General features: G+C 36.6%; 1 long non-coding RNA gene and 1 pseudogene across 1 annotated transcript; both read left to right on the forward strand.

The window, feature by feature from the left end:
* Nucleotides 1-554: 554 nt before the first annotated feature.
* Nucleotides 555-4,468, forward strand: LOC149190726 (uncharacterized). The gene is made up of 3 exons (XR_016256519.1): nt 555-794; nt 4,121-4,233; nt 4,352-4,468. It is a non-coding gene; the product is annotated as an uncharacterized LOC149190726 (long non-coding RNA).
* Nucleotides 4,469-4,889: 421 nt separating this feature from the next.
* On the forward strand, nt 4,890-7,720 carry LOC149190727 (alkaline ceramidase TOD1-like; annotated as a pseudogene).
* The last annotated feature ends 2,767 nt before the right edge of the window (nt 7,721-10,487 follow it).

A 10,487-nucleotide genomic window follows, 5' to 3' on the forward strand; every position in this document is an offset into this window, starting at 1 on the left:
CGCTCGTTTCAAGAGTCCTCGCAATAGGAAGAAAAAGTCAGGAAGAGGTTCAGTCAAGGCTCAACCCCGCAAATTCCTTGTTCCAAAGGGGCATGATCAGCCCGAGAAGGAACCCGCTGAATGCAAACACAGTGAAAGGAAAGTAGATGGAGATATATCTAGAAAATGTGCTTGTGTGGCTTCCAAGGAATTGAGGGCTTCTCAGGAGGAGTTTTGCAAGGAGAATCTGCAGTTAACACCTTCGGATTGTGCGGAAGAACATACGGGAAGAGGTAAGGACTGCAAATCCCAAGGCTCTAATGTGAATCTTGATATTGCAAATGATGATAAATGTCATGAATTTGAATGCAATGTATATGGAAGATATGGGTTTGCTGAGAAATCTAGTATAGTTCTTCCTTGTAATCAATTTATTGATGACAATGACCAATCAGCGCAATCGAAATACGGGTCTACATTGACAAAGGAATACTCTCGCTCCAAGAACTGCGTGGATTTATCAATCCGTGGGTGGCAGATGAAGTTGATGGTGTGCAGCCTCATTCATTGCCCATTCTTTCGCAGTTCATTCTTTTCTCTGAAAGCTTCTCCCTCCCAAATTGTTGCACCTTCACCCATTTTTAGCACAACTTATCATCTCATTTCAGGCCAAAAGTTTGCAGGTTTAATCCGAACTTGCAGTAGACCAGGAGGACGAAGAGGAGCACCAGGAGGACGAAGAGAAGCATTGAGGTCCATGGCGTCTGATTCATCTGCAACCTCCAAGCCTTTTGGAGTTCTCTTTGTTTGCCTTGGTGAGTACCGTCCATCCAATGATTCAACGAGTTCGTTCGGTATCGGTCATTGTTCGCGATGATGCTTCCATAGCGTCTACCATTATTGTCAGCCATTCAATTGTAGAAGATTATAGTATATTGTACACTATAGATCCAAAGCCTGAAGCCAAGCACAATTCTCTGTATCATGCCTGACTTGAGCGAACTAAATTTTTGTAGTTCTATTCAATTCAACTAAAGGAGCTAGGTTCTTCGTAGCTTCTATATTCTTAAAAACCCTGACCCAATTTCTCATCTATGTTTCTATTAGAACAAATCATAATAAACTGGCACTGGATATTTTTACAGTCATACAATCCACCTAATGATTGCAGAGAGCAAATTTTAGTAATGCCTGAATACCAGCGAACGTCCGGTTAGGACATAGAAATTTTCTTCTACCCTTTTGAGCGTTTCAAGAAGAAACATGATGTGAGGGGCTGCATCCTCCGACTGAGGTGCCGGGTCTAAGGGATAACTATTCTATTAAAATCCTCTGAGATCTGCACCTACCCTCATTCCTTGGTGCCATATGGATGGGGTAGCCCACAGTGAGAAAGCTTGGGGGACAGCTTAACACTTCGCCAACCTCACTAGTGAATCAATATCCCCTTAGGCTATTAATGCTATGGGTGTGACCTCTCAAGCCAGGGTGGGTGCCTAATAATCAAAGAGTTAAGTTTGAGCTGAAAGCCGTGGAACTCAAACATGAAAAAAATTACTGCAATATATACCTCTAATTTAAGGATTATTAAAACTTAGGATGTACAGTTTCCTAAACATCCGATGAGATTTAGTACACGGTTACTACAAAAATATATGGAATCCACCAATTAGGCTAAATTGGTCTAATGCAGGGTAGCAACCAACGTTATGGAACTGCAACAAAATTAAGATAGCTCATTGGGCTACTTTTGTACAAAATGATACTACTATGATAGATTACATATTTATCATCGTTTGTCCATAATTGGACAACCATCTCTCTGACGAGTTTCAAACTAGCCTAAGGTGCCCGTAAGGGGATTCTGTCATCCTTGCCTTGCTATTGTGAAGCTTACAAAATTAGTGGATATCACTGAACAACTTTACAACCTGTTAAGCTAGTTACCGACAACCAACTGTCAAAAATACAAAAGGACATAGACACTAAAGGCTGTGCACTATCCTTATGTGCCTCATTGTCTAAATTCTATGGAAGTTCTGCAACGCAGAGACCCGCATGGCTATCCCTTGTCCTATCATTGTTAGATCCCTGATACATCATCAGAGTGTTTTAGCAGCTGCTTATATATATATATATATATATATATATATATATATATATATATATAAAAGAATCAGCAACTAAGCCGGGTACAGGTTTGAATTCGCATGATATGGAGTCAATTGTGACTACTACCACTATAACTTTTAGGCAAATCTATGCACGCTCCCACACACTGTCCACAAAGTTAATTAAGGATTTTGGACCACAAACTTTACATAAGACTTTATAGGACATCCACCGCCGATTGAGTTGCCCAGGGACTATTAGTGGTGTTAGCTTTATCAAACAACAATGCTTAGATTTATTTTGGAACTCATAGGTAGAATAGCTTTGATTGCCACAATAGGCACGCTGCTTATCATGCCCATTGCCATTCCATCTATGACATGTTTTTGGTTTATCCAAGAGCTTTCAGTTTGCGGTTCTCTACACATTTTCAGATTCTCAAAGTCCCATCAAGGTAAGTAATAGTCATACAGACAATAACTCTATGATAATATATTTTTAACAGCCTTAAATATTTATACTGAGCACAGAAATACCATTAAATATTTTCATTGCTGTTTAAGGACCAACTGTTGACAAAATCCTGGCAGTTTTTACGATAAAACCAGATCTGAGTAAAATTGCTAGAGAAATTAGTATGGAGTCTAGGGGCTAAATGCCAACTCTTGATTGGGTGGAAGCTGCAGGGCAGCTGGGGTTGTTAGTTAGGGTACAACTTTGCCATGATGACACAAGATAAAGAAATGGTACATTAATGGGGAACTGGGTCCTCATGAATAAGGAGGGCCTAATTACTATATACAAGAGATTATTATAGCCATTCTCACACAGTTGTGTATGATTTTTCAATATTTTGGTTATTAAGAGATATTTTCCCATTTCTAAGAGATGTAGATGTGTCTCATCATTATTATACTTTTGAGCCACACTGCCTTTCTATATTTGGTGTATTTAGTATTTTAGTATTTCTCCAGTTATTTCTGGTAACTCAGAGCATTACATCAAGGTCCAGCCTTGGATGTGGAAGAGAGAGGAAGGGAAATCTCACCTCAGAAAGGCCTTGGCTTTGTCTCAACTATTTTCCCCATCATACAACCCCTGAAAGCAGATGCTTTAATGATCAATCTTAATGGACTAGGGCTTATCCTTTAACAAATAAGCCCTTCTGCTTCTAAGGAAGAAATCAAATCAAAGGCTGTGGTGTGCGGAGGGCCATTGAAACAAGGGTCCGACTCTTGACATGATCACTTTGTTTGCTACTTCCAATTGCCTGAACTTTCTAAGTTCAATAACCAATTTACTTCTTCCATAAGGTCTCTCCATAGTATGTATTTTCTAGATTATTTTTGTGTGTTTCTGGTTGTCAGTTTCATGTCAAAACAGAGCCGGTCACCAAGGAGTGTGGCTTATTATGCTCTCTGCACTCAATGTTTGTGTCTTTAGTCATTAAATCTAGCTGAAACATTTTAGTGGAATCCAGGGCCAAGGATTTGGTTTCCATCTTTCTGTTTTTAGTGCTGAGTGATGCATTTCAGTTTCATTTAAATACGTGAGCCCGCTTCATGTTTACATAAGTTGTTGATTTTTTAATATTTAATCATGAGTTTAACTTGCCAGTGGAAAATGGAACAAAAAGAACAATCACATGAGAGAATATCCACTATAAACTTCTTCATAAAAACATTGTAGAATAATTACCAATTCATGGTAACTAAATATTTCATGTAGAGTTATGCATTACTTCAGTCCTTTACAAAGCAGAAATTCTAGTAACTAGTTACCATTGATATCTCAATGCTCATGATTGCTTTTTCAGGGCCGTGATGCATATCAGTGTCAAGAAGGATAATGATTATTAGCTGTGGAAAAATTATTATCTGATTTGTCAAGGATAATGATTTGTTATTGGCTCCTATTGTTGCAATTGGGAATGATAAAAGCATTGCAAGTTTAGATATCTTAAGTAGTTGAAAAAATATTTGCTAATCTCTCCAGGAAAATAATCTCTTTTTATTCTTGTTCTTGGAAGGCAACATTTGTCGGAGTCCCACTGCAGAGGCTGTATTTCGTGATGCTGTGTAGAAAAGGGGATTGACATCAGCATTCAAAATTGACTCTGCTGGAACTATTGACTACCATGAGGTAGGTTCTAGCTTATCATGGGTCAAGGCTAATTGAATCGGTATTTTTGTCTATTATAATGCAATAAATAGGTATCACGTATTAATATGTTGAAATTATTTGAAGGGCAGTCCTGCAGATCCCAAGATGAAGAATGCAGCCAAGAAACGTGGAATAGAGATAACTTCTATATCAAGGTCTATATCACCTACAGACTTTAAAGAGTTTGATCTAATACTTGCAATGGACAAGCAGAACAAAGGTAAATAAAAAGCATAAATGGCATATAAAACTCCCAAAATTTTCAGTTTCATTTGCTAAGTTGTTCCAAACAGAATCTAATAAGCCAATACTATTGTTAAATTCAGCAAAATGTACATTAAAGTTTGTCTATGTTATTGTTAACATATGCTTCTAATTAGTTTCTAAGTTGTGTGCAAAAATAAATTAATAACATGGGATGGATATATTTTGTAGTTGACATATTGACAATTCTCCTTCAGTGCCCCAACGCACAAGGCCTTTATTGCTTTTTCCAGGTAATTGGTTACATTTGGTATTCTTTATCGTTTCCTTGTGATACGCATACCATGGAGGAAGCCATTTTTATAGTCAGATGGAGAAAGTGGGGGGGAGCAAAATAGCTGTGAGATGTCAAATGGAAAATTACTGTGTCAATGGCTTGCAACCTTGGAGCTCTGAAAATCTTCCTACAGCAGTGGTATGAGAACTCAACTTTGCTCAATTATAGTGAAGTTTTAGTGTGATAGCATCTGAGATTTGTTTTGAGGTTGGTTCTCTCTTTAACTGATTTTTTGATTTTGTGTGTTATTGGCATTACAGATGTGCCTGATACTGCACTGATATTGAGAAAGCACACCCTTCCAATGAAGCTATTTTCTTGCATGTTATTCAATGAATTAGAAATCTTCAATCCTCAGGATCAGTTGCCATTTGCATATGTAAGAGACATGATGACACCCAAAGTGAGGATTCACATGTTCGAATCAGCCATTTTTAATACAATAACAAATGAATATTGACACTCTTACAAAGTCAATCAAAGCATTTTCAAAGAGCCTCCTTTGGACCTGCAAATTTCTTTGGGTTATGAATCCAGCGCCTGCAAATCGTATCTGGACAGAATGTGGGCTGCATATTCCGTTTGATTGTATTAATTCATTTCAAATTTGATTGGATGCTAAGATTATAGCTTGCAAAAGCTATCAATTTTTTAAAGTGTGAAGGGTCATGAAAGAGCAGAATATGGGAGGATCCATAACTGCAAATTTAACCAATACATGATGTTGATGGATGCCATGGGTGTTAATTTTGTGCTATATTGGATTAGATGACTGATTTACTTCTCAATAATTGAAGTCATTTTTACTGCCTCTGCCAACATGAGATGATAGAGACTGTGCACCTATATCTAATATGTGTATTGCATTTAATGGAGTTGATAGGACTGAATTGTTTTCCATTGTAAATTCCAGTGGTGATTCTGGTTATACCGGGAATGAAGGAAAATAGAATGAAACATTGCCATGAAAACATTTTTAACTCAAACGGAAACAAAGAATTTTTCCAGGTGGCTCTTCATTGTCAACACAATCCTGAACTGAAATTTGGTACAAGTTGTATAGGCTTGCATGTGCACCATCGTGACAAAGTTTTTATTGAAGGAGGTGCAATGTGGGGATAGATGTTGATTTGAGACGGTACAAATATATGAGTCTCTTTTGTGTTGGACTACATGGACGGTGGAACCCTTGCGTAGGTTCTTCAAACCCACAAGAAAATCCCAGAACACTATTTGGCTGAGGTTGCCAGGCAGGTGCTCAAGGGCTTGCATTACCTGCACCAGAACAAAATTGTTCACCATGATATAAAGCCCTCCAATTTACTGATCAATAAGAGAAGTCAAGATTCCCGATTTCGGTGTCAGAACTGTGTTGGCTCACACTTTGCCCTAGTGCAATTCCTTTGTGGGCACTTGTGCTTATATGAGTCCTGAAAGGTTCAATCATGATGGGTATTAATTACATTTTCTATTGTCTTCTACAATGCAGTTGCTCGAATACCCTTCAGATTATGAAGCAAAGAAGTATTTTCTTAGGAAATCTACAGCCATGGCAAATCGGTCTTGCCACTTATATTCTGAGTTTTCAGGTAATCAGATATCCTCATATTTAACAATTTGAGAGATCTATCAAGAAACATTACCTTATGGCATGCATGTCTGTTAAAGCAATCAGGGTAAAACTATGTTTCGTTGTTGTTGGCAGTCTTGGCTATTGTTCATCAGATTTAGAAAGAAGAGTTATTTGGTAAATCTCGGCTACAGTACATGAAAGGACCTGAAAACCCCTATTCAACAGCAGGTCCAGTGACCTTCGGTGGAACTTTGGATGTGAAGGAAAGAAAAAGGTATTTCAATTATTCTGAAGGGACTGATTTTCCTTGTGGTTTTGCCAATTACCGTACCCAAGGGTTCCTTGTGTCTGAAGAAGACAGGAAGGTCATGGAACAGTGCAAGGGGGGTGTGGTAATTTCAACTATATTTGGAGCCTAAGAAAGATTAAAAAACCCAAGTATGTTAGGAAAATCACAACAGAACATTTGTTTCTTCGTGTTTATGGACAATGCAACTCTCACACTTCTTGCCAGATACCAGATCAAGCCCAATGAGTCTCATAGAATTGGAATTTGGCACATTGTTTTGGTCAGGGAGTTGCCATACAAGGAATCTGTAATGAATGGCCTCATTCCCAAGTATCTTTCCCACAGGCTTTTCCCAAACTGTGTTTAAAACATTTGGATGGATGCCAAGCTACAACTTGTTCTTGATCCTTTGTTAATTTTGGAAAATCTCCTTGTAACTCACAATGTTGATATTGTTGTCTCAAAGCATCCTTACAATACTCATAACATGGAGGAAGCCGTTTTTACAGTCATATGGAGAAAGTGGAGCAAAGAAGCTGTGAGGTATCAAATGGATAGTTACTGTGCCGACGGCTTGCAACCTTGGAGCTCTGAAAATCTTCCCTCAAGCAGTGGTATGAGAACTCAGCGTTGCTCAATTATGGTGAAGTTTTAGTGTGATAGCATCTGAGATTTGTTTTTAGGTTGGTTCTCTCTGTAACTAATTTTTGATTTTGTGTGTTGTTGTTGGCATTACAGATGTGGCTGACACTGCACTGATATTGAGAAAGCACACCCTTCCAATGAAGCTATTTTTTTGCCTGTTATTCAATGAATTAGAAATCTTTTATCCTCGGGATCAGTTGCCATTTGCATATGTAAGAGACATGATGACCCCAAAGTGAGGATTCACAAGTTCAAATCAGCCATTTTTAATACAATAACAAATGAATATCAACACTCTTACAAAGTCAATCGAAGCATTTTCAAAGAGCCTCCTTTGCACCTGCAAATTTCTTTGGTTTATGAATCCAGAACCTGCAAATCGTATTTGGACAGAATGTGGGCTACATATTCTATTTGATTGTATTAATTCATTTCAAATTTGATTGGCTGCTAATATTACAACTTCCAGAAGCTATCAATTTTTTAAACTGTGAAGGGTCATGAAATAGCAAGAAATAGCAAAATATGGGAGGATCCATACCTGCAAATTTAACCAATCCATGATGTTGATGGATGGCATGAGTGTTAATTTTGTGCTAGATTGGATTAGATGACTGATTTACTTCTCAATAATTGAAATCATTTTTACTGCTTCTGCCAACATGAGATGATAGAGACTGTGCACCTATATCTAATATGTGTATTGCATTTAATGGCATTGATAGAGACTGAATTGTTTTTCCATGTGAATTCCAATGGTGATTCTGGTTATACCGGAAATGAAGGAAAATACAATGAAACGTGCTCTTCTGGACAGCTGGTATCCAAACTGGGTGTACGCCATGAAAACAGTTTAACAAGACCAAAGAATTTTTCTAGGTTGCTCTTTGTTGTCAACGCAATCTTAAACTGAAATTTGGTACAAGTTGTATAGGCTTGCATGTGCACCATCGTGACAGAGCTTTTATTAAAGGAGGTGCGACGTGGGGACAAATGTCCCCAGATGTTGATTGTTACATTTCTGCATCTTTTTTAGATTTGCCTATCCCTATGTCGCCATTGCTCTTCAATTTATGCACATTTCTGCATCTTATTTAGATTTGCATATTCCTATGTCACTATTGCTCCTCAATTTATGCACATTTCTGCATCTTATTTAGATTTTCCTATTCCTATGTCGCCATTGCTCCTCAATTTATGCCTTACGGCGTTTCCTTTGCAACATTTGGTGCAAATGCTAGTTATTTTTGAAGTGAAAAAAATACATTGTTATAAGGTTTATGTATAGTTGAGTTTTATTGTGTTGCACGTGTTTAGTCTTTTGTGTGATAAACATTATATTGTATTTTTCTTTAAATTTTTATCAAAATGCATCATATTAGGTGGTAAATATGTTTCATGGCGCATTAAATAAAGAGCTGGTTGTGGATAGAAAAGATGAGAGAATACGATTTGTTGCACATAGACGACTTTTCATGCGACATTGTTGCAAGAAAAAATGCTTTAATTTGCCGAAAGTTGTGGATAGAAAAGTATGGGAGAATACAATTTGTTGCATATAGACAACTTTTCATGCGACATTTTTGCAAGAAGAAGTGTTTTAATTTGCCACGACTTTTCATGCGGCATTGTTGCAAGAAAAAGTGTTTTAATTTGCCGAAAGTTGTGGATAGAAAAGTATGGGAGAATACAATTTGTTGCACATAGATGACTTTTCATGCGACATTGTTGCAAGAAAAAGTGTTTTAATTTGCCGAAAGTTTTTTTGGTTCATGTGAATGTTGCAAAGGAAAGATTTTTTGAGAGCTACAACAATGTATCACAACAAAAAATATTTATGTTGCAATGTACCAAAAAAATGCTCTAATTATCCATATCCATATCCATATTTGGATCTCTTTCACTAGATGTTGATGGTCACTGAGGACAAATAGACTTGCTACAAACCCATAATACACAATTTCATTACTTGCATAACTTGTTCCAAAACCATTCATTAAAAAAAATTCAATTTGAATGTAAAATTTTTCAACTTTCTTTACATGGTGGATAGATATTGTCACTTTCATAAATCAAATTAATATTGGTCAAATTTGTTGGTATGACAATTCTCTTATAAATTGTGCATGGTTAATTTCAATCATTACATTAAATTATAATTGCTTTTTGTTGCTTTTTGATTAAATTACACTGCTAATCCATGACGATGCCCTAAAACATGATAGTGACCTTTTTGATTCATACAAATTTAACAATGTTTAAAAAATTATCAACCCCTGTAATTCCTTATCACATGTCTTTTAATTACTCAAGAGGATTATAATTGCTTTTTGATTAAATTATATTGCTAATCCATGACGATGCCCTAAAACATGATAGTGACCCTTTTGATTCATACAAATTACTCAAGATGATTATAATTGCTTTTTGATTAAATTATATTGCTAATCCATGACGATGCCCTAAAACATGATAGTGACTCTTTTGATTCATACAAATATCTATGACGATGCCCTAAAACATGATAGTGACACTTTTAATTCATGCAAATATCCATGACGATGCCCTAAAACATGATAACATGATAGTGACCTTTTTGATTCATACAAATTTAACAAATTTTATAATGTTTAAAAAAGAAATAGTCTATAACGCGACTTTTTGAAAGCCTTTCCGGTGGGTTTTTCCGGTCGAAATCCGGCAGGAATTTATTGGAATCGCAAGTTTGATAGCTAGTTTCTGCACAATGAAAGCGTCCCAGGGGTTTTCGAGGGTGCTGAATCCAAATATGCAGTTGAGGGTGCTGAATCCAAATATGCAGTTAAAAAACTATTTTAACTGCAACAAATCAAGATTTAACCTCAATTTCTTCCGCCGGATTCCGTCACCGAAATCTCCAAAAAATCGCATTATAGACAACTCCTTTAAAAAATTATCAACCCATGTAATTACTCAAGAGGTTTTTTATTAAAACATTATGAAATTGACATGATGATAACTTTAAAAAATTATCAACCCATGTAATTACTCAAGAGGTTTTTTATTAAAACATTATGAAATTGACATGATGATAACTTTAAAACATTGCCGATCCTTGCAGGTGAGTTGGTTAATTGATGATAATAACTCGTTAGATTTAACAATCAAATTTTATTCATAAAATACGTGAGTAGAACTATAAATGT

The sequence above is a fragment of the Pinus tabuliformis genome, chromosome 3_1 (assembly GCF_031772625.1).
Source record: "Pinus tabuliformis cultivar Carrire ecotype Pingquan chromosome 3_1, CPIR1, whole genome shotgun sequence".
Taxonomy (NCBI): Eukaryota; Viridiplantae; Streptophyta; class Pinopsida; order Pinales; family Pinaceae; genus Pinus; species Pinus tabuliformis.